General features: G+C 37.8%; 1 long non-coding RNA gene across 1 annotated transcript in view; it reads right to left on the bottom strand.

Moving 5' to 3' along the window:
* Window positions 1-23,235, bottom strand: part of LOC140610186 (uncharacterized) — a 64,781-nt gene extending 41,546 nt beyond the window's left edge. The window contains exon 1 of the long non-coding RNA XR_012011951.1: window positions 23,172-23,235. This is a non-coding gene — a long non-coding RNA (uncharacterized lncRNA). The remainder of the gene's footprint in view (window positions 1-23,171) is intronic.
* Window positions 23,236-23,696: the final 461 nt, after the last annotated feature.

The raw sequence follows: 23,696 nt of genomic DNA, 5'->3' as shown, positions 1-23,696 counted from the left end.
GAGAGAGAGAGAGAGAGAGAGGAAGAGACATAGGCAGAAGGGGAAACAGGCTCCATGCAGGGATCCCGATGTGGGACTCGATCCTGGGACTCCGTGATCACACCCTGGGCCAAAGGCAAATGCTAAACCGCTGAGCCACCCAGGCCTCCCGGTTTTATCTTCCCTTCAATGTGCCCAACAACCTTAGCAAGACTCTAGAAGTTTCAAACTTAGGGTTTGTCTAGACTAGTGGGTTCTCACATGTATTTTAATGGCAAAACCTGTCATCAAACAAAACCTTATATGGAAGTCCAATACAGGAAGCAGAATAAAACAATGCTCAGATTGAAAGGAGGGAGGTGGATAGGATTCATTCTCCCCCTCTTGGGGCTGGTTATTGAGCTCCTTTTAAAGCTCTGTATCTGACCCAACACTTCATTTTACAGATGGAGCATCTAAAGTCAAGAAAAATTAAATAATTTCTAGGAGGTAAGTTTTTGGAGAGTCTAAACCTGAAAGCAGACCTTCCATTATCCACCCTATTTTCATTTGGTTATCCCATGACACTTTCAATAAAGTGGTTGTTCAAGTCTTCAGTTAGAAACTCTCACAAATGAGTAATTCCTTAGATAGAAAACTAACTGATCTCATCCTTGTTCTGCTTAAAATCAATTGTCTTCTTGTATAACTCAAAATGAAATCCCAAATCCCTACTAAGGCTATCCACTTTCTGCCTCTCTCTTCCTTTCCTGACGTAATTCTTAAGTCTCCACTAAGTTTACCTGACTGGAGCCACCCTGGCCTCCTTGCCTTCCTCAAACACAGCACAGGTACTCCTGCTTCAGGCATGTTGTTCAACCTACTTGGAAATTTCTTCTATGGATATTACAGGTGGCTCCTTCACTTCCTTAGAGCTCCACCCCTGTCACTTTATCAGTGAGGCCAACCCTTTATCAATCATGGCAGCTCAGTGTGCAAAGATGGCCCTCCAAAGGAACCACACTTCCTGTTATTCATGCACCCTTTTTATCTGAGGGGCCCTACAACTTTCTTTTGACCACTAGGATGTGGAAGAAGTGATTCTTTATAACTTTCAAGGTGAGGTCATAAGCAGCCTTGCAGCTTTCACATGGATTGCATGTCATCCTTGGCTCTAGAAGAAGGTGGGTAACATATAGGAAACCTGACTATCTGTGCCCCCTACACTGTGAGGAAGCCCAGGATAGCTACATGGAAATGTTATGCAGAAGCAGAGTGTGTCTGAGCAGACTCCACCTGACAGCAAGGTGAGTAAAGACACTGTCTTAAACATCCAGCCCATTCAGTTTTTCAGATGACTCTGGTTCTGGTTGGCAGATGACTGCAACTTCATGAGGACCCCCACTGAGAACTTCCCAGCTGAGTCCAGTCAAGTTACAGAATCATGAGAAATAAAGCATTTTTTTTTCAGCCAGTACATTTTATGGTGCTTCACTGTGCAACAATAAGTATCTAGATAGAAATCAATACACATTGCATGCCTCCCTTGCCCTTACATACATGGTGATGCTCCATATCCTCCTTCCCCTGCTTTATTTTTCTCCCATAGCTCTCTTATCACCATCTGGCTTACAGTAGGCTCATCTGTTTGCTATTGTCCCCTTACCCCACTGGAATCCAGGCTCTGGGAAGGCGGGAACTTTGTCTTATTCACTACAATATCTCTCATGCCTGGAACATATCATAAGGTAGACATTCAAAAAATATGTGTTGAATGGATTCATTCATTTAATTTAGTTTATTTTCCTAAGTTTGCTTTTACTAAGTATAACAAGCCCATTTAAAAAAAAAAAAAACACTGAAAATACTTAACATACTCTTATGACTGTAGACTCTTATGGATACAACATCTGGAATGGCCCCAAATGCCAAATATCTTCACCTTCCCCTTGAAGCACACTTTCTAAAGGTCTTAATACATGACTCCAAGGGAAAAGTCCTAGAAGGAAAATGAGTTAGGGAAATTCAATCTGAAGAGCTCAAACAAAACCCAAATGGAGATGATTATCAGAATCAAGTCAAATCCTGATGAAGAGTTCTTGTCAGGGGAACTGCAGAATACTAACCTCTCCCTGGACTCATTTCTGGAAGGATTTGACAGTTCCCCTTCATTCCATAACACTCGTGGAATACCTGTCCTCCCCCACCCCTGCCCTCTTTCTCTGTCCCCCTTACTCTCTCCGGTGTTGCAAGTACAGAGACGAAAAAATATATTCCCTACTTTTCAGTGTGGCAAGAATAAAGAGAGAAAATGAAGAGATCAAAGAAAGACACCCCAAATGTTGCTACAGCATGTTTAAAGTGATTTAGAAGTTTGTGTGGAAATACCGTTCAATTCAAGCTATTTTTTCTCATTTCAATAGCTTTGTGGAGAAATGAAGGATATAAAGACATTTCTGCTATTAGCTTTACCTTTTTTTTTTCTCTCAGTACTTCTGGAGAAAGCAGGAAGGGACTACGTGTATATTTTCAAGTGGAAGAGACACCTCATGGTCTTTTAAAATATGACTCTCTTGATATGGGCCAAAAGAAATATGACTTCATTGGTCAGGGATGCAACCATGAACACCCATGAGGATGTGTAGTGATGTCTCCAGCACACAAAGTAACTATATTTTTTCAGCATTTTTCATGTTTGTGAGTAATGTCTAGCCTTTTGCGAGTTAGGAAAAACATGGCTTCCCAATAATGCCAACTGCCTTCCACTTCCTCTTCTCCAGAGCAGGATAGATCAGTAAGCAATAACTCAGGTATAGCTGTCAAGAAATACATCCTCACTCCTCACCCTTCACCCAAAGGCCCACAATGCCTGGAAGTTTGCCCACACTAACTGTACCTTGAGTTAGGGAAGAGTCAATGATGCGACAGGTGTTTTTTCCTTCTTCCTAGAACTGAGAAGACTGAATAAGGAACAGAGTTTTGCATTTCTATCCTTTTAGCCCAGGTTCCTATGGTAATTGTGAGACAAATCACCTAGGAAATGGAAATGAATACAATCAGAAATTTTTTCCCTCCACTCCACAATGAAAACAGGCACTGCACCCACACTGAGCACAACATGGTCTGGCTGTGAGTTAACCATGCTCAGTTCATTGACATCTTGGATGGTCTGAATTAATGCACTGGAAATGCAAGAATCTGCTTGCGGGCTGGGCAGCCATGGCCTAGGCCCTGGTGTCTCAGAAGGAAATTTACATCATGCCAGCCAACACCCAGATGAGCTCTTAACAAGTAGTTGCAAAGGTAGGATAAATGAGATGCTAGATTCACACTCTAATGAGTGTGCCACCTTAACCTCTCTACTGTCTACTCTACAGTTATATTGACACGTAGAGGTACATCGAGACAGCCCATCGATTTCTTTCCTTTTCTTAAGATGCTTATGACCCTTCATCCATGGAGAGAGAAGAAGAGACAATGAAACAGAGGGGGTTGTCCAGAGACCCCACGGGGGGATAGTCATGGCTTATAATGGCAAGATGATGTTGATTTTTATTTAACTTTGTGTGGCTCTTCCTTCACCTGGTGCTTCCTTCCCTCTGTTTGAATGAGGAGATTGGAGGGATTCTCTCCTGATGCTGCTGCCCCACCAGCGAGGAGCTTCCTGCCTGCTTTTAACCTTAATGGGTTAACTTCATAAAACGGCAGCTCTTTATTCCAGCCTGAGATTTCCCATCATACTTTAGGACCAGCGAACCGTCCCTTCTTTGATGGCACCTTTTGCCTCCACAATAGAAGCCAATTTGTTAGACTTCTTTACAGGTCAGGGGCTGCGTGAAGATGTGGAGGGCGCAGCAGTGGGCACTGGAAAATGAAGTTGTATTCGCTTGGCAAATTATACGTCTGCTGCATTTTATGGGCCCTGATTTCCTTTCCTTTCCTTTCCCCTCGCTCTTCCTGCCCCCTCCCCAGATTCTCGCCTTTTCTTTAAACTGAGGAAGCGTGTATGTGAGATATCGTCACATATCCAGTTAATGTAGGTTAATAGATTGATTCCAGTGACACGGATCATAATGAACAGTAAATTGTTTTATCTCTTAAGTCTTATTTGGTCAGCCAGGAAAACATATGAGGTAATATGGCTTGGACTAAATGGACCGTATAATAGATCTCCTTCTAAAGAATAAGGACAGGGGTGACAGCGCCTCTTATGATTAATGAAAATAATAATGGTCCTGAAATTGAAATTTTTCTAATTTTTTTTTTCCCTTCTCCTCTCTTGGCTGCCACCAAAAACTTCAGCGGGAGATGATTTGTGCACAATTGCTGGCTCTGACTTCTTCCCGGGCCTAAGAATACACCCTTAGAGGGCAGGGGAAGAGGAAAAGCAAGCAAAGGCATGGGGCAGGTTAGAGAATTCTAAGTCTGCCATGTGGAGGGAAGGCAAGCCATTTGTGTGAATTTATTCTAGATTGGGTTCTGATGTAAAGACTGCATACAGAACATGAGAAATTTGAGTGGAAATTCATTTGCATCAGATGTTATAAAGGTCAGCCTGATGATTTAGCTAGAATCAAATCCATTCAGTCTTTAGATTTATTTAAAATACTGTCCTTTCTTCCTTCCCCCCCCGCATCCATTTTTTTTTCCTCTTTGAGCAAAAGAGTTTTGCTTTCTTCCACACCTCTACATCAAGATCTACATCCTCTCACTGATTATGAGAGAAAAAAAGCAAATACATGTCTCAGTTTTTCACGGAGTAGGACTCTGAATGTTTCTGGGAAGAAGATGAGAGGAGGGGTGTTTTGATTAGTGGTTTAGCAACAGCACTGAGGCATTACCCTTTTGGAAGAGAAAAAGGGCAACAAGTTATGATGTTATATTTTGTTTTGGGGAGGGCTGCTTATGCTACAAGTGACGGGTCCTGGGAATCATAATGTAGTTGGAGAAGGCTGCTTCGTTGGGATCTGAAGAGAGGGAAGAAATAAGGAATCTAGCCTTCAACTTCCACTTGAATAAGGAAAATTACCTTTGAGATATTTCTTCCACACTTTGGGCCACCTAGTCATTTGGCTAGCAGCCTGAGAAATGTGTTTGGGCTGCTCAACATAGGAATGGTGTATATAACTGAGGCAACTCATCTTTCTCCCAGATTCTGTCCAAATTCTGCACAAGTAGGTTTCTCAGGAATTTGTCTTGCACAATCCTAAGTAGGTCCTCCTAGACACTGTACAATCTTTTCTACGTGGTTTTTGCCAGAGCAAAATAGATAGTTGTAGACTCAGGAAGAACCTACAACCATCTTGGATTGCAAATGTCTGGCAACTGTTGCCTACCTATGTAGAACGTGACAAAGATATCATTAATCCCATGCAGATAATTCTTTAGTATCCTTCTAATATCTAACCTCCTCTAAACAACCCTCCACGTTATTTCATTGACATTTTTACTTTTCAACCAGTATCACAGCAAGATGTAAAAACAAAGTCTTCACTTATAAATAAAAATACTAACAAAATAAAGAAGACCACAGGTATGGAAAAGGAACACATTTTTTCAATATATTGATAATTCTTAAAAACAAACTGCAAAATAATATATATGACATAATTATAGTTATGTTGGTCACACTATAAAGAAGTGAATGAACAAGTATTTAACTTTGGTTGCTTCAATGAGATGAATTGTTAGAAGTTGAAATAAGGAAAACATTAAAGATATTTTTGGTAATTTTTGACATGTCACAAAATCAATTATTACTTTTGAAGTAAAAAAGAATATGTATGTCTTGCTTCTCATTGCTCTAGATAAGTTTACAAATAAAAAAGGATCTTTGAAATGTTGTTTGAAAAATACTCACTTTTTCAGATGCCATTTGGTAAATTTTTCTTTTCAGGATATTTCGTGATATCTTTATTTGATAATAAAGATTATCAAATATTAATGGTTGTTTCTTTAAAAAGATAATAAGAGCACATTTACCTTACAAAATATACTTGACCTAAACTTAAGTAATTAAATAATCCATCCAACATTCAATTGTGCTGTTTTTACGTCTATTGTTGCATTTTATCTTTTTACTTTGTCTCTATAAATATATTTTAGACTTTTATTCTTAATCTTTCTCCATGCAAAATTTTCTTTTTCAAATTTATTATTTTGTAGACAAAATCCATACTGCCTGAATTTGGAAAAACTCAAATTGCACTTAGAATACTCAATACACTTAACATTAAGTGACTCTTGTACTCAAAATGACTACTAGGGATGCATTCATGAATATTTGTAGACATTTTTGAAATTAGAACTCATTCATATGGCCTTAAATGTTAGTGTTCAGCCTCCTTGAAATCATAATGAGAATAATCCCTTTTGAGAAATCAAGTTGCATCCTTGGAATTAGGAAGAAGTCTTCAGGGACACCTGGGTGGCTCAGGGGTTGGGCATCTGCCTTTGGCTCAGGGCTTGATCCCAGTTCGGGGATCGAGTCCTGCATCAGGCTCCTTGTGAGGAGCCTGCTTCTCCTTCTGCCTATGTCTCTGCCTCTTCTCTGTGTGTCTCTCATGAATAAATAAATAATTTTTTTTTTAAAAAGAAGTCTTCAATTAAGAGGTTGAAATCTGCAAACTGATATTATATATCACAAATATCCCCAATCTCAAGTAGAGGTAGTAGAATTTTTTATGACCCATGATATTTTATGACATTGAACAGTGTGAAAACATCTCAGCCCAGAAGTTATTATACAACACAGTAGAATATGTCATTTTGCACTGCATATCAAAGTAGGTTGTTTGAGGGGCAGATTCTATCAATTTTAGCTTACATTTTTAGGTAGTATTAATAGAGATTCCAAATGTAACTCATTTAATTGAGATGTCTACTTCCTTCATTTCTATGTTATCAAATCAAGCCATTCATATTAGTTTTTAATTAAGCTTAAGTATGTTAATGTGTATGAATATTTCTACCCTAGGTTTTCAAAATTTTAAATGATGAATTTCAAGAAATCCAGAGAATTGAATATGGAGAAAGAGATGAAGAAGAAAGGATAAATATATTGGTACTCTTAAATTTTAATGGGGACCTCAAGGAGTTCAACTTTTGCTGTGTCCCTGCTTCCAAATTTGAAACTATTTAATGATGATTTTCTTGTATTTTGGCATTGCCCACATAGTAATTCAATATTTATTTTTAATCACCCAAAGTATATAGGAAAAACAGGAATAGGATTGTACTGAAAGATGTCCAGTTCAGTATTATTTATCATGGCATACATTTATAAAGCATCCGAACCTCTAGTGGGTTTGAATAAACTTTGTTACATCCACATGAGAGAATATTAATTTATCCATGTATCTATCACCTTGAATGAGAAAAAGATAAATGAAATAAATTAAGCCATATATATGCTGTAATTCCAATTTTGTAAAAAAACAAGTACCCACAAAGTATAAGAACTAGGACAAGCAGTAATCATTCCTAGCTGTTAGGATGAAGATATCATTTTTATTTTCCTTTTTAAATACATTTCTGTATCCTAAAATTTTGGCATGCACATATTCGTTTTATAATTAAAAAAACAATAATAGCTATTTGTTACTATGTTTTAAGTACTTACATAAACTAACTCATTTAATTCTCATGAGATAAGTATTATTTTTATCCCATTTTATAAATGAAGGCATTGATTCTCAAGAGGTTAAGTAAATTTGCTCAAGGTCATACAGCTGGTACATCACCATGCCAAGATTTGAACCTGGGTTGCCTGACTCCAAGGTTCATGCTTTTAATATACTTTCTAAATAAAACAGGTCATCCAAACAGCATATTTATGATTACACAATTTTAAAAACTAAATGTTATTACCCAGGAGGATAACATAAGCTCAAGCAAACCCAAGTAAAAGCTGCCTATATCTGAATAACAAGCCATTAACATCTTTCTTATGTCAGGGTTCAGAATTGTGTAATTTTATAGAATTAACTTCTCTTTATTCTAGTTGTAGTTTTTGCTAACAAGTTTATCATAGGCAATTTTGACCTTCCAGGTGCAAGGTCACAGATGGCATCAGAGATTGGAATGTTGCCGCCATGTCTATATGTTACCAATAAAGAGATTTTTCTTCTGGTAATGAGATCAGTAAAGATAGACTATTCCAAAAACCTAAAGGAAAAAATTTTGTACTAATATTCTCAGATTGATTACAGAGTTGCTGAATCTCCACTTCAATTTGACATGTGTATGGTCATAAAAAAAAATCTTTAAATATGTTTGTTCCTAGGAAAAGGGCCTCCTTAAAAGAACAAAAGTTCTCATGGTATAGGAAAGTACCTGCCTATACCTATGCCTCAAGTTTTCTCTTGGCAATTTCCCTTAGAGCTCTAAAATTTGAAATGTAAATATGTCCGTAAGGAAATTGACTCTGCCTCCCAAGGTTTTAAGGGAATAAAACCAGGGGTAATATCTGGCCAGCCTTTCACCTGCTGCCTAGCCCAAGGCTGTGCTCTGAACCTGCTCCCCACCTTCTCAATACTTCCCCTCACCTGTCCCCTCATTTGTCTTCCTGTGGACCTTTGATCATCATATAGCCTGGAAGAGCCTCTGAGCCCTACATGATTCTCCAGGATTGCTTCCATTTATGCCCCTGGTCGTGCTTCCTGCTGCCTGCCCAGTGGATCAAGGTACCAGGAACTGAATCTCTTCTTTTGTCTTTCTTCCACTGCTTATAGTCTTCCCTTCATTCCAGATCATTCTGCTCTCACTTCTGCCCTAATAGGCTCATTTCTTCTCTATTTCCTCAAGATCATGCCCACTTTCACTTCTGTCCCCTTGCTTTTCCTCTTGGGGGAAAAAAGAAATAAATATTTAAAAAATCAACTAATTGTGCCTGATGAGCATAAATGCAGTCCTTGCTTATAAGAGGGAAAAAAAAAAAAAAAGAAAGCCTTGAATCTTAAAATCAAACTAATCAGAATATAAACTAGTGTCAACAAGCATTGAAGCGCCTATAAATGTACTCAGAGAGCCCTTCAAAAGCTCCATGAGTTTTCTCCTCATACATAAGTCCAGTAGGATTTCTTATGTCATGTTTTATCACTGTTGGAGCAAAATTGATCAGAACTGCAACCATTTTTTAAAGTTTTCTTTCAAGCTGGGGGGGTGGCAGGCAGAGTCTTGGCAGCAGGTAAACATTTTGCCATCAAATTCTCTGTTCTAGATTTCAGAGACTCTGATAGACTCCCTGAGTACTTCTGAAATCTTCAGCAATAAACTTCACAGCTTCGTAGGCTCTCCCAGTCTGGTTCTTATAGGGAATGTACATCTTTACATATTTGCAGATTCATGTGAGAAATTTGAGCTTAGCCTTCAGGAGCCTCGTGTTAATTAAGAAAGGGAAACCAATGGGCCTGTGAAGCCACTTTTTCCTGGGGTTGATTAAAATCCAAGAAGAAATTAGGAACAAGTTAAATAGAAAAACTACCTGGGTGGGAGAAGCATTTACCGCATATGCACAACTCACTCTCAGGCACAAACAAAATATGTTTTTATTTTATTTTATTTTATTTTATTTTATTTTATTTTATTTTATTTTATTTTATTTATTTTATTTTATTTATTTATTTTATTTTATCGAAGGAAAAAAGATATTAAAAAATCCGGTGACTGATTTTGCTTCTTGAACCAAATCAAATATTTTCTTGTCAGAGCACTCATAACTGCAGCCTGTGGAGGTCACGGCCTTAACTTTCTCCTTCAGATGGTCTGTGAGTGGAATGTCCTCACGATTAAGGCTCCTTTTGTTTTCCTTGGGAGGGTTTTGCTTACACTGGCAAGAGCCTGAGACGCACCAAGGTTCTCCAGACTCTGTTTATTAGATTTTTATCTTCTTATCAGAGTCTTCCTTCTTAAATCATGTCAGCATTTTACCACTCTTCAGGGATTCCTGGTGTTTTATTGTCTATGAACTGCTTGGGGGGTGCTCAGGGAGGGAGCTAGCCTAACAAATATAACATTTATATAATAGTAGGAATGGGGAGGATGCTACGCACTCTTATGATTCCCACACTCACTGAGGGTTCCTCTCTCTCTCTCTCTCTCTCTCTCTCTCTCTGCCTGCCAGCCCCCGGGAAGCCCATCGCCTGCTCTGCCCATGCTTATTTGTCAACGGAGTGACATGGCTTCTCTGTGGACGGCCTGCTTTTCAGTCATTTTGAGTGGCTCTTTAAACCCATATGTACTGGCTTAAGCCGTTTTCAATCATCCAGAGAGACCATTGGGTGAGTGGGTGATTGCTTTGAACCTGAGAACGTTTTTGGATTTTAGTCACAGACAGAATATGGATGTAGAGAGCCCACCCCATCTCCTGCTCCTGACCTTGCTTACCACACCGGACAGAAACTTTAAAACAACCTCACGCAAAAGTATCCAAGTTTTGTAGCCTCCTCGCAGGAAAAATTGCCAGGCCTTCTCTCAGGGTGAGGTTTTGTGGGACAGTGGAGGGAAGTGATGGGAAGGCAGGAAGCCCAGAGAGGGCGGCTCGCTGCTGGGAAAGTGGACCATCACCTCTTGCTTTCATCAGGTATCCACATGACTCAGATTATTATTCTTATTTTATAATACTGTAGTGTTGTTTTTTTAACCCTCAGCTGATCTAAGTCACAAGTCTTTTCCAAAAGCCTAGGTGTCATCAATGAGGTTAACTAGAAAAAGAATCTTGTCAGAGAAAAGATCTTTATCTTTCCGTTGAGGCCATAAAGCATGCTTACTGTATTGTTGCACATTGCTTTCAAAATTGGTTAATGACTCTAAGACTATTAGAATAAACATTAACTTCTGAAGAGATTTGGGGGGGGGGTGCGCAGATTATACCGACATGCAAATCCTCTTGGATATGAAGTAATTGCTATTTATTTCCCATACGCTCATGTAAAGGTGAGAATTTCATCTACACTGGGGGAATATAGTCATCAAAGAGCACTAGCATGTTTTCTGACTCATTCATGCTTTCAAAAAATATTTATTGAGTGCTTACCTGTGTGAGGCATTGTTTATCTTGGAATCCCTAGTCTGCTGGGGCACTGGAAGAAGTGCAGACTGTATATACCATGGGTAGATGTACTTTTATCTTCCTGTGCTGTGCCGGAGAACATAAAATGCTCCCCCCAGTAAAGAGTAAGTGTTTAACTTCTACTCTGCTAAGATCTCAGGCTACGTGCAGCATTCCATGGAAAAGGAAGTATGGATTTTATGGAGAATCAAGTATTGTGTTTTGGGTTTTTGTTTCTTTTTTTTCCCTCTAATGAATCTTCAGTGACTGTATTTTTTTTCCTTAAGAGCATTTTCCCAACTTATTAAAGCAATAAGTTTCTGTGGAAAAGTGCTGAACATTACAGTTTCATGGCCAGCTTTCCCTTCCAGCTGAAAACATCACACTGAAGGAGAAACCCAAGGCTTGGAAATTTGGGACTACTAACATGGTTTTCGAGATAAAAATGAATAGTGATGAAAGATGTTTGAAATTGTATCATGAAGACTTGGGTCAATCTTTCAAATGAATTTCCACTTAACCTTTTTTTTTTTTTTTTTCTCAATTCCTTCCTTACTTCAACTCAGACTTGAGGAACTCCCTCTCTTGATCAACACATTCTCAGACTTTGCTTGTATGATTTTCTATCATTTGGATATTCTAATTATTTAGGATTTCCCTCATTTCTTCAGCATCATTATAGCCTTAAACCTTCACGATTGAAAAAAAAAAAAACCTTTCACGATTGATTTACCCTTAAACCTTCATGATTGATTTACCCTTTATAGAAAAAAAAAAATGTAATTATGAATAAAAGCCTGGTCTTCAGAGGGATGTAACACACAACTGCTGATCCTGTATGAATTGAAACATAGGTAGGACCCTAAGCTCCCAGGCTTTCTAAAACTAGTGAAATAATATTAGTTATCTGCTTCTTGGTACCAAGGTAGTAATCTTTTAGAGAGACTATGGTTGACCCAAGGCCATTCATTCATTTATTCATTTAGCCAACATTTATTTATTGGCTATTCCCTTCCAGACCTAGCATTGGGTGTTAGGGGAAGGAAGAGGTAAACATGGCTGTTTTTTATTATGAGCTTCTACTTGAGGACCTTTGAATTGACATGTAAATAGATATTTGCAATACAGTAGATAGTGCTATTGGTATCTCAAAGGACAGAGTTGATGATTGCCTGGAGAGAAGACCCAGCCAACTTCTGAGTTAGGTCATGGACAAGAGTAGGGATTTGGGGGAAAGTATATAGTGCAGCCAGAGAGGTGTTAGGCAAGGCAAGGGATACAAAATAGAATAAGCCATTCTGGGGAAAGCACAATTCCCAGGGCCTGGGATACATAGGAGGTAGTGACAGAAGGTGACATTCATAGTTAAAATATGATTTGCTTATGAAGGGCTCCTGGGCCACACAAGGGATTTGGTGATGTTTGTCTTATCCTCTGTCCCCTGCCCAATACAAAGAATAGTATTTTAGCTTTATTAGCCCTAGACTAAGGAGTATTAGCCTTATTAATTTTTAAATATTTTTTTAAAGTGTAACAGGGAACATGACAGCCATTTTATCTGTGACTATTTTGTTAAACCATTGTTATTCAGCCATCTTATGAGGATAAAACAGTCAGTATCCCATTTCTGTAGTATAGGGAATCATGTAACCCTCACTCCCCTGACAAAGATGTCCTGGCAAAGTTTTAAAATATTCATGTTTTGGAACACGAATTGATTCTATGTAAATCAGAAAATAAAACAAAAATAAAAACAAATGTGACATAGTCAACAGACCACGAATGTCTAATTTTCTACTTCAGAGTTACTGGCAGAGATGAGATCTAGGAGTGGCAGGATAGACATAAGTAGGCTCAGAAATGCATCTATATGTGAAGTCTCTAAAGCTAATTATACAGCTATATGACAATACTTACTTGTTCCTAGAAATATAACCCATACCCTCCAAAAAGTGTGGTAGGTTTAAGGTTGTCTAGCCTGTGGTAAAGTTCAAGAAACACATTGCCATGGGGTGCCTGGGTGGCTCAGTCGGCTAAGCATCTGACTCTTGATTTTGGCTCAGGTTACTATCTCAGGATCATGAGCTTAAGTCCCACATCAGGCTCAACACTGGGAGTCTTGACTTCTTAAGATTCTGTCTTAAGAATCCCTCTCTCTCTGCCCCTCCCCCTGCCTCTCTCTCACACAAGAAAAAAAAAAAAAGAAAGAAACACATTGCCATATAAATTGCTGTGTATGTGTGTGTGATCTATAATATATGTTTTTGTTTGTTTTTCTCTTATATAGCTATATAGCTGTCACTTTCCTCTGAAACTATATGTGGACCCACATTCAAATTATATTTATTTTAGGGATTAAAAATAAAATGTAGCTTTTAGATGGTATTTAAGCACACCTGAAGACAGAAGAAAACAATGTACAATACAATACAAGAGATGGAGACACCTAAGAAAAACAGCCAAGGTGTGAAAATGTCAAATAGACTTCACCCATGCCTAAAAGTCACAGAAATGCCTCAATGACAAGAAGTTTTTTAGATGCATTATGAATGCAGCTAACTGGGTAGAGTATTATTATTCTGAGAGAGATGAAGAAAAATAAAACTACAGAGTACTATAAGTATAATTATTTTAATATCATACAACAAAAAGTCAGCAGTGACAGATTGTAGGTACTAAATTTAGATGTTAAATATAAGGGGAACTTAAGTTTATTTCATAGCTCAAGGTCAATGAGCCAAAAATCTCCTAACGTGTAAGTTCATCATTTTTCTTTACCAAGGAACATGTACACAGTGCCAACTGTACTTTTGTAACTTGTTCACCCAGATCTTCAAACAGCCTTTTCTGTTTTTACTGCACAGATAATTATTCAAACTTACGTAAGTGACCCATCTCAAAAACAAAATCTATTTTGGGAAAAGACTTTATGGAAAGGCAAATGTAGTAACTAATATTATTTCATTAGACCCACAGTCTAAATCTATATTTTAACTAGTTTCCAAGTGATCATACACTTAGCCTCAGGTTAAATAATTTCTGTGCCATATTTGTTATATCAATCTTTTTATTACCTTATCACCCATTCTACCTCTTAGTGACACCCTATCTTTCTCTCATACACACAGACACGGACATAGACACACACACACACACACTCCATTCCACACACATATACACACCACTCCTCAGTATGTGTACACTCAACTTTTGATCTATTTTTTTATTTTTTACCCTGCTTCTAGAGGATTCTGGCAATGATTGTCACCAATGGGAGACTGTGTGAAGCAGAAAACCATGAGAGAGAGAGAGAGAGAAATATAGAATAATACAAAGAATAAAATAGAAGAGAAAAATAGAATAAAATGATTAACAAGAGGTGCCCATTTAACTCTCCTTCCTCCCTCTGTGCTTGAAAATTTCATGTAAGCCAACAAAGGCTGGTCTTACTGAAGAGCATAGCAATAAGAGAGGTTCATGCTAAGTGCTCCTATACCTCAGCCTCAAATCTCAAGCAAAGACAACATGAAGATGAAAGAACACAAAGCATGGACTGAGGACCATGTGTAGAAACTGGTTTAATTGCAGCTTCTCTACAAGATGGCACACTGCAACTTCCTTAATAAGTGGTTTTGTTGTTGTTGTTAATTCTAGACTTAGAAAACAGAACTTAGAGGCTGAAGGAGACAATAACTAGTATGATTGTAAATTGACACATGCTTTTATGGTTTTTTTTTTTTTTTTTTTTTCCTAAAGCAAATTGACAATCTGTGTCAGGAGCCTTTAAAATAGGGTGCTCACTGATCTAACAATTTCAGTTTTTAGAATACAGACCAAAGAAATTATCCGAGGCAAAGAAATAAAGTTTTATGCCTGATGCCCCATAGTGATCAACATCATGTTACTGATAGTGGCAAAAATCAGGGTATAAGAAAATATCCAACAGGGAAATGGTTAATAAATTGGGAAGCATCCTCAAAGTGGAACAATGAATTCAATTTCTGTTTATGTATTGTTTGTGGTAATAGGGAAATGATAAATTGCTAAGCGATAGAGCAGGATTCAAAGCTCTATATACAGAATAGCATTATGATAAAACAAAAGCTAACCAAATAAATAAAATTTTAAAGATTGATACCAAATATCAGTCAAAGTCATCTGTAGGTAATATGGTTGAGGGTTTTTTTTCTTTGATATTTTTAAGTATTTTCCAATTTTTTTTACAATAAAACATTTTTATAATAAAATTAATTGAATAAGCTCTATTTAAAAAATACAATAGCACTGATTAGCTCTATTGAGTTAGCTTTATCAGTTTATATTTCCCAGTAGTTGTATTATTAAAGTGATATCATGTATGGAATAGAATTCTTAGAGACAATGCAGGTGCTCTTGGTTCACTAAAAACATATTTGCTGAAAAAAGTCTCTATGGTAGGAGAAAGTAGATCAAATATTATTTAAAACTTTGTGATTATTCAAGCTAATATCAGTTTCTCAGACCTGTCATCTGATTCTCAGAAACTGTAGGACGTTTCTATCATTATTGTTCACAAATTTCAGAGAATCTGGAAAATTACCAAAGTTTCCCAAATTCCAATAGTAGAAACTTAAAACAAACTATTATTCAACTTATTTTTATATAAAATTTGAAATATGGACAATGGGAATAGATTAATCACCTATTCGCTAAAATTTATATTTCTGTGATGGGGGCGACAAATATCTTTTAAGTGTTTGCTGTTTCAAAACATGTTAAAGCTGCTTTAAATTCAGAGGCTGTAGCCCAGAGATAAAGAGCTTGGTCTCTGGATTGATACAAATGGGTTTAATTCTCAACTCTAGCACCTATTGTGTGACCTTGAGCAATTCTTGTAATCAAACATCAGATTTCTTATCTACAAAATGGGCATATTAATGGCAGTAATTTCATTTGAGTCAAACAAAAGCCGGTGAAGTGGTGTGTGCAAAGCTTCCCCGGAAACACAGCATGGCCTGTCCCTGGACCTGGCTATCATCCAGTAAGACAGGAAGTTAGGGTACAGGTGGGAACAGAAGAGACAAATAGGTGAGGTTAGGCAGGCCAGATACCACAGGACTCTGGATTTAATGCCCACAGGTTTTTATTTTTATCCAGAGGGCAATGGGGAGCCATTGACTGGACAGAGTGGAAAGGAACATGCTTTTCAAGCATTCCTGGAATTACAAGACAGGGTGTTAAAAATTGTCCTGCCTAATTGGCCAATAACTTATGCATCGTAACCTCAATCATGTTTGTGTAGCATGACATAGTTTATAAAAGGTATGGAAAGTCTTTAAGGCAGCTTTCTCTGAGCCCCTGGATGTTGGCAACAGGGGCAAAGGATCCCGTGTCCTCCTGGAGAAAGGTCCAGTGAAAACTTATCACTTCTCTCCCTAGCTCCCTCCTTCCACAGGATGAAGCAGATTTATATGATGGCTGAATTTGGAAGAAGGGACTGACTCCCTCTGGCTCTCAGCTACTTACTTCCCTGTCTACCAGTAGGGGGATCAAGATCTCTTGATCTTGGAGTTGGCTTAGCAGTGATGGTCTTTTCCCTGAAGCTGCTCCCTGGTTTCCAGTGCTGTCTGCCATAGGGTAGTAAATTAGAATTAAATTCAAGAGTGCACTATGAGCAACACCACTTGGACACTAAACCTAAATCAATGCTCTCCCACCCAACTTAAATAGACATCATATTCTGATCTCCATGTACACGGATCTGTTTTTCTCAGCTAGCTCAGAATGAGCTGCCCAACAAGTCCCAAAGATAGTTCTAGGAGCAAACTCTGTTATCAGCAGCTTCAGTTTTTGAGGTACTCAACACAGAACGAAAATATTTAGCCAGTAGAGTAGAACAGCTTTATAATACTGGTTAAGGAGGGACTAACATATAACATATGTCATATGGTAGACATATTGCAGTGCGGTCATGTAATTATATTTCAAGGGACAAGATAGGATTCTTTCCCATCTAAATCCATGTAATGATGAGCTGTGCTAACATACAGTTTTTCTGAATACAGAAAATACTACTGGGCAGAGCTATCTTGTTCTTGCGTGCCATTAAAATGCTGTCAATTTGTAACAACAGGACTGCTAAAAGCCCCTGATGTCATCAGACATTATGCTAGCGTCAGCTAAGGAATCTAGCAATTTTGGCCATAATGGCCACAGTGTGTTTGCTACTGTGGAAAGACATGCTGGGGCTTATGGAATTTTCACTAATATAATTATGCTATTTGCTATGCATTAATACCCAGTGGATGAACAAAAGATCAAATTACATTGCCAAATTCATAATCAACAATGACAAAGTTACCACTATTTTGAGATCGTCACCAAAGTTGATCAGCAAAGCATGACATTAGTTCTTAATATTTTTTCAACCACATGGCATTTCACCCATGTGGAAAGACGATGACCATTTAACAAAGTTATGTTGTAATCTTCATAATAAGGAATTTGGGGGTCATTTAGAGAATTAGAAATCACTGAAGGGAGTTTGTTCTGTAGAATTAGTTTAGCAGCATTGTAGGAATAAATGGACTGAACAAATCACTTCTAGAACAGGATACTTATACCAAATTCCTAAACTATTTGAAGTTGTCACATTGGATTTCTATGCTAAACAGCAAACTACCAAACCAACCAGTAAGATTTCAATGACTCAGGAACATGCATTTTCTAATTCCTTACCCTTACACAGGAGCTTCCTTCTCTCTTCACATTAATGGGTTTTATATTTCTACGTGACACGATGAAGCACATTAAATTGTCATTATGTTCCTGGCTTCAATCCACCAAAATCAGGGAGAAGAAATTCTATTCTTTTTTTCTCTGCCCTTCTTGCATAGGGATTTCTTTCAAAAGCAATTGGTCCTCAATCAAGAATAACAATAATACATGTATACATATTTTAAACTCACACATGCAAAAGAAAAGACACATTTTTAAAGAAATAGCCACAAGAGTTAGCTTTTCCCCATCTCTATCAGTTCTTTAATTTGGTTGCTACCAGGCTATAAAACTTCATGATTAAAATAATCTGAAACAGCTGCAAAGACCAGGGATACCTACAATAGCATAACACTATTTCAGTAATTCATCAAGGATGTGATTAATTCAATAGTGGCACTACCAGAGGAAAATGAGCAACAATTACTCTTTTGCTGCAAATACAAATGGTTGTCTATCATCCTTATTAATTATTGTTATTATATTACAATAAGAATATTTGATGGAGGATGGATGGTTAAACAGTGAGCTACCCTCTCCCCCTCATTCAAATACAGCTCTTTTCTTTATCCCATAGATAACATACATACAGGTTATATCTACGAAGTGCTTTTGGTATACCTCTTTTGCAATAAAAATTTTTGCTTACAAGTAGAAAGATTTTTTATTGCTACACATACAGCCCATACACTTTGGATGGAGCTATTGTAGTCTACATCTCTCCCCCCTTAGGACCACTCTTATCTGTAATTTTGTACATTCTGTTTCCTCTGTTCTGCCCTAAAATACCCTTCCCTCTATCTTCTATCTAATCTCTTTTTGACTACATAACTTCTCTTAGCTACACTTTCTCTCCTTTCAATAAACAGCATTAATTTGCCCTCATATTTCGCCTCATGGCATCACTGTGGTGGAACTTATATAGCAATTGTGATTTTTTTTTAAGATTTTATTTATTCACTCATGAGAGACACACAGAGAGAGAAAGAGATACAGGCAGAGGGAGAAGCAGGCTTCCTGAGGGAAGCCTGATGCAGAACTTTATCCCAGGACCTCAGGATCATGACTTGAGCCAAAGGGAGAGACTCAACCACTGAGCTACCCAGGTGCCCGGAGACATTGTGATTTTTGTTGTTGGTGGTGGTGGTGGTGATGTGGTACTCATATGGAATCATTACCCTCCTTGGAAGGAGAAAACCTCTATTGTGGTTTTCTTAGCTTATCTATCAGATCCTATCAGCTTCACTGTTATCCAGGACCTTTGGCTCTTTTTTCTGATTTCCCGAACACCAGAAAAACCAGCTCTGCAAGGACTCCACCCAGTGTCTAGAGGCACAATCCTAGAGCACACTTCACTCCTTACCCATCCTTTTCCAAGGCTTCACTGTTGAGGCTGAGGCATGTGTAATACAGAAATGCAGAGAAATTCACATTGTGTGTGGCAAACCTTAGACCAATAGGGAACCAGACCAAGTGGATAAAGTTTTCTTGATTCCTCCTCCAGAATGGACTGTCACAAGGCACAATCCACTTAAATGATCTCTTGGGAAACAGCTATGCGAAATCTGTTAAGAGTGTAGTAGCCAGCTTAGTAAGAGACCCTCATATAGGCTTTTCCCTTTACCGTTTTCTTTCTAGGATTGTACTCACAAATGAGACACTAGCATATTAATTACTGTCTAAGACTTTGCCTCCTAGGAAACTCAGAGTAAGGCAGACAGTAACAACTACATAGTGTTGTTTAGTAGTTATTAGTTAAATTTATAAGAATTTTTAGGGTCCTAATGTTAAAGACATACCGTCTCATGTATTTTCTACTAGTTCAGAATCTTAATGGTTTGAATTAAATATAATAAGGGAGTACTATACAGCTAAGTACAGTGTTGTATCCATTGGTAAGTTACACAGAAAAAAAAAAAAAATCATTGTTAACTTTGAACTTTCTCTGACATTTCCCCCCAAGGGCTTGAAATGCTATGTAGCATAACATGTGGCTATCACACATGATTGAGAGCAGTTGATGGAAGACAACTATCTGGAAGACAGATAACCAGGTTTTAGTCACATGCCAAACCACTACCAGCATGAACTTAGTGACATCAACAAAATATTTTGAAACGTGGTATCTTTAGATGCCGTGAGAAAACCAACTCTACTGCATGTCTATAAGCTAGGCACTACCAAAATCCCAGTACTGGAAGCAGAAGGGAAGAAACACAGAATTAGAATGGCTGACCTGTAAATTTCAAAGAGGAGTAGTCAGATGAGAAAATAACCATAGAGGAGTATGAATTTGCTTCACCAATATACAGATCTTTGCCTGAAAATCAGATAGGATGATGACACCTGTTCCTTTCAGAATCAAAAAAAAAAAAAAAAATGTAATTCATTAGAATACTTCAACAAAGGTACTAATTAATGGGGAACCTGGCTGGTTCAGTTGGTAAAACAAGCAATTCTTGATCTCAGGGTTGTGAATTTGAGCCCCATGGTGGGTATAGAGATGACTTAAAAATAAAATCTTTTAAAAAAATTATAAAAAGCATATTGGTTATCTTAATTGGAGTCAATTTATATGTTATTTTTACTTAAAATTATGTTGAAGTGCTATATGATATAAGTACAAAGAGGAAATAATCAACATGAATGTGCAAAGGTGAAGAGAATACAAACCAAGGAAATCTAATACACCACAAAAACTGTTCCAAATGCTGAGCATATGATTAAATACACACATGCACTCTCAAGCATTCTTAACAAGATTTGATGTTCTGACCAAGCCCTTAAAAGAGAAGAAATCTCAGAAAATAGAACAGTAGATTAGATACTGTGGAAAAGAAAATTAAAGATTGGAAAACAAAAATATCACAGAGTCATAAGGTGATAAAAATTGTGGATGATGAACTAAGAAACTTTGGGGATAGGAAGAGGAAGTGTATTCTGCATTTGAAAGGAGTTGTGGCAGTGGAGACCAGAGAAAAGAATGGAAAGTCAGTGTTTACAGAAATACAAGATGAAAAATTTTTAGAAAGGAGAAAGTACTGAAGTTATTAAAAATTCTACTAAATACTAATTAGGCTACACTTAATTAAGTCTACACACAGATATTTTGTACTGACTTCAAGAATGAAGAGAAAGGGAGATTACTTATAAAAGCCCATGGGCTCAACAGCAGACTTCAGACACATCCCTGCTTGTTATGGTGTCCTAACATCATCAGGTATCAGATTAAAAAAAAAAAAAATGGAATTGCAGCTTCATGCTCTAGAAGGACTATATTGGAAATTAGAAATCCTGTGGTCTACTCTCAGTTCTGTCTCTATTTGAGATCAGTACTTTCCAGTACTGTTTTTGTGTTTGTTTTCTACAGATAAAAATGAGAGGTTGGAAGTTAAGAATACCAAAATGTGGTGGTTTCCTGGATTTTCTCATGATATGTATCCTTCTCAGTTCACACTCTCAATCTCCTAGATCCTACTCAATGGCATCTTGCTAGTCTTGTGTCTTCTGTTCATATCCTCAAAGAACTCCAGGCTCTTTTCTGTGCCTTTTCTGTGTCTGGGCCATAGGAGAAGTAAATGAAGCTTTCATATCCCAGAATAAGTATTGGTCTTTAAATCAATTCCGAAGTGTTTGTATCCCTGCCCTATCATCATTGACAAAATAAGAGCAGTTAGCCTTTCATAAACAAGAATTCTTTCACAGATTGGACTTACACAGCAAATGCAGACTTCAGAATTTGAGGTTTCAGGTACCTATTATGAAAAGGACTAAAAATAAATACACATTCGTATGTGGATAAATCCATGTAGTTAAAATTCACTATAAAGTCAAAAGGATTTGATGTGTGCAATACTTGGCATAACTGTGTAAGGAGGAATGTTAGTCTATGGATTTTTTTGGTGAAAGCATCTATAGATTTCATTAGCCAGTCAAGTCAGTATATTGGTTATATTCAAACATGTATAATATCCAAAGTTTCTCTATTTTTACAACTAATGAGTAATTTTGTAATTATTTTTTTTAAGATTTTAATTATTTGTTCATGAGAGACACAGAGCGAGAGAGGCAGAGACATGGGCAGAGGGAGAAACAGGCTCCCTGTAGGGAGCCTAATGCGGAGGAATTGATCCCAGGACCCTGGGGTCACACCCTGAGCCAAAGGCAGATGCTCAACCACCAAGCCACCCAGGTGCCCTGAAATTAATTTTTATAATTCCTACTTAATATCTTCCATACATAATCAGAATATTCAGTTTCCTACATAATTTGTTACAGCAAAAACAACAACTAAATTTTAGTATTAATGAAGAGCTCATCCTGAGTAGGAAATGGCTCACAATCTTTTTCCTTACCAACACTAGAAATCACCAGCTTTAACCCAAAAGGAGCTTAAAAAAGGAAGAGCTATCAGTTAGCTCTACAGAAAAACAACCATGCTAATTTTTAAAAATACCAATCTATTAAAAGAAGTTCCCCAGTAAATAAATGAGGATGCTTTAAGTTAATTAAGATACTGTTGCCAGGAATTCTAAAACTCTTATATATTATGAAAATCCACAAAGAGATGGCAGAACCATACAGCCTCCCTGAGGAAAAGCCAGGCAGCAGGAAACCAGGTATTCTAGAAACCAGTGGTCAAGTAGCTGTGGTGAGTTTTACAACCTCCCAACAAGGGCATCATTACCTACCTCAGAGTTGCAGGCTTCCTGTCTCCCAAACAGCTCGTGTGTGAGGAAAGTGGGAAAATCAGACTCCTCAAAGACATTGTAGACTATTGGCCTGTTTGTTTAAACCTGCTTTCTGGGATTAGCTCTATCTTACTTTGTGCGTTTTGGGCTGAAGGTCAAACAAGGGTCAAGTAGGAGATTTCAACACATCTGATAGAGGTTTGTTCTTCGTGAGAAGAGGAAAGCTTTTCACCAGTCAGCCCAGTGCCCCTCCCCCACCATCTTAAACTCTTTGTACTATGTGTATGTGTAAGGAGGCTCAGGGCAGCACAGGGCGATCTTAAACCCCAATACACAAATCCATAACATTCATCATTATCTTTGAGAACCATTATACAGCCTCAAAGCTTGCTGTTCAAATATGGCTGCTGCATTAGCTTGACCAGGTCACACTGGATTGCATTAGTGAATTAAGAACCAATTGAAGATCTTTTTAGTTTAGCAGAAATTGTCACAGCTAAATATTTGCGACAGCAAAATAAGAGAGTATTCTTACATATTGAAATGGGACACTTACTCTCTACTTTTTAAGAAAAATGTCTATGGCGATCTTTTTTTTTCTTGACAGATGCCTATTCATGCTTTAAGCATATTACTGTTTGTCTATGGGGGGTAGATTCCATTCTCAAGCACTTTTATTACAAATCTCTAAGAATGGTACTAAAGATTCCCCTTACCTCAATGACATCACTGTTTTTCAAAATTATATTTTAACACAGAGAGAGATGCAGGCAGAGACCTAGAAAGACAGGGAGAATAAAAAGTAAGAAAAGTAGGGTCGCCTGGGGTGGCTCCTTTGGTTGAGGCTCTGACTCTTGATTTCGACTCAGGTCTCAGGTTTCTTGAGATCAAATCCCATGTTGTTAGGGGAGCCTACTTGAGATTCTTTCCCTCTGCCCCCTCTTCCTGCCCCACTCCCAGGCTCTCTCTTTCTCTCAAATAAATAAATAAATCTTGAAAATAAAATAAGAAAAGTAAAATACAGGATGGCTGACCCCTGCCTCACACCCCAAAGTTCACACCGTGAATGAAGGCCAAGCAAAACCACTTGCTACACTCCAAGAACATTGAGAAATGGGGAGGAGGGCAGGACGATGCTCCCTTACCCTCACCTCCAAGCCTTTGCATTAACCTCTACTCCTGCCTTTGGGTCTTGGTTAAGGGACTTTTTTTCTGAATGTCCTTTGCATATTTCAAACAGT

The sequence above is a fragment of the Canis lupus genome, chromosome 2 (genome assembly GCF_048164855.1).
Source record: "Canis lupus baileyi chromosome 2, mCanLup2.hap1, whole genome shotgun sequence".
NCBI lineage: Eukaryota > Metazoa > Chordata > Mammalia > Carnivora > Canidae > Canis > Canis lupus.
This window is presented reverse-complemented; position numbering and strand designations above follow the sequence as displayed.